We start from the raw sequence: 1,042 nt of genomic DNA on the forward strand, positions 1-1,042 counted from the left end.
CACACCCAAAACTCAGAAACAGAAGATTAGAAATGCTCAGGCAAGAATGAGGAAGAAGGGAGATCAATCCTCCTCCTCAGTTCTCAAAATTCTCAGTAAAGTCACCCAAGAACAATTGCCAAAGCTCAAAAGAAAGGTGAAAGTAAAATTTAAAAGTAAGTGTAAAAGTAAAAGTTAAAGGTCCCGGTCCTAATTACATCAAACTAGCTTCTATTTATACACTTTCTGTTCTTGGATTTTGGGATTTGGATGGGCTTTTGATTTGGTGAAGAAATGAATTCAAATGGATTTTTAATTTGAATTTTTGGCCCATGAAAAGTCACTCCCAGGAGGCTGCCCTGCCCTTGTGGAGGGCAGGGCAGGATTTGGTGCATTGTGGTGTGGTCTGGTGCGGCGTGGTGCGTGAAATGCTGCCTTGCCCGCGCCAAGGGCAGGGCAGGAAAAGTTGGTGCGCCAGAACGTGCCATGGTGCTGCCAGAATCCAGAATTGGTGCGCCAGACTCAGAAATTGGTGCGCCAGAAATTTTCCTTGGTGCATGGGATGCTGCCCTGCCCTCGTGGAGGGCAGGGCAGGAAATTTTGGTGCTGCCAGGGTCGAGCTTCGTGTGCCAGATGCTGCCAGGAACGTGCCATGGTGCGCCAGAATTGCTTCTTGGTGCGCCACACACAAGATTCTGCCCTGCCCGCGCAGAGGGAAGGGCAATGTTCCCTCTTTCACGTCCCGTGTTCGAAACACGGCTGTGGCACACATTTAATTAATTTCCTTGGTTTCTTGGCACGGCACTCAACCTTAAGTCCTAGCTTCCTCATGGTTCCTTGTTCGATCCTTGTGGCATGCATGGGTGACATTTTTCCTTTGATTTCTTTCCTTGGAGAGCCCGATACTGCCCTTGTGGAGGGCAGGGCAAGGTTTTCTTCCTCTTGGTCCCAAGGCACATTTTGTGCTCTGCCCTTGTAGTGGGCAGGGCAGAGTTGCCTTCTCTTCTTGGTTCTCTTATGTTGCCCTCCTAGAGGGCAGTGTGCCCTTGTGGAGGGCAATGTT

The sequence above is a fragment of the Arachis duranensis genome, chromosome 5, assembly GCF_000817695.3.
Source record: "Arachis duranensis cultivar V14167 chromosome 5, aradu.V14167.gnm2.J7QH, whole genome shotgun sequence".
Taxonomy (NCBI): Eukaryota; Viridiplantae; Streptophyta; class Magnoliopsida; order Fabales; family Fabaceae; genus Arachis; species Arachis duranensis.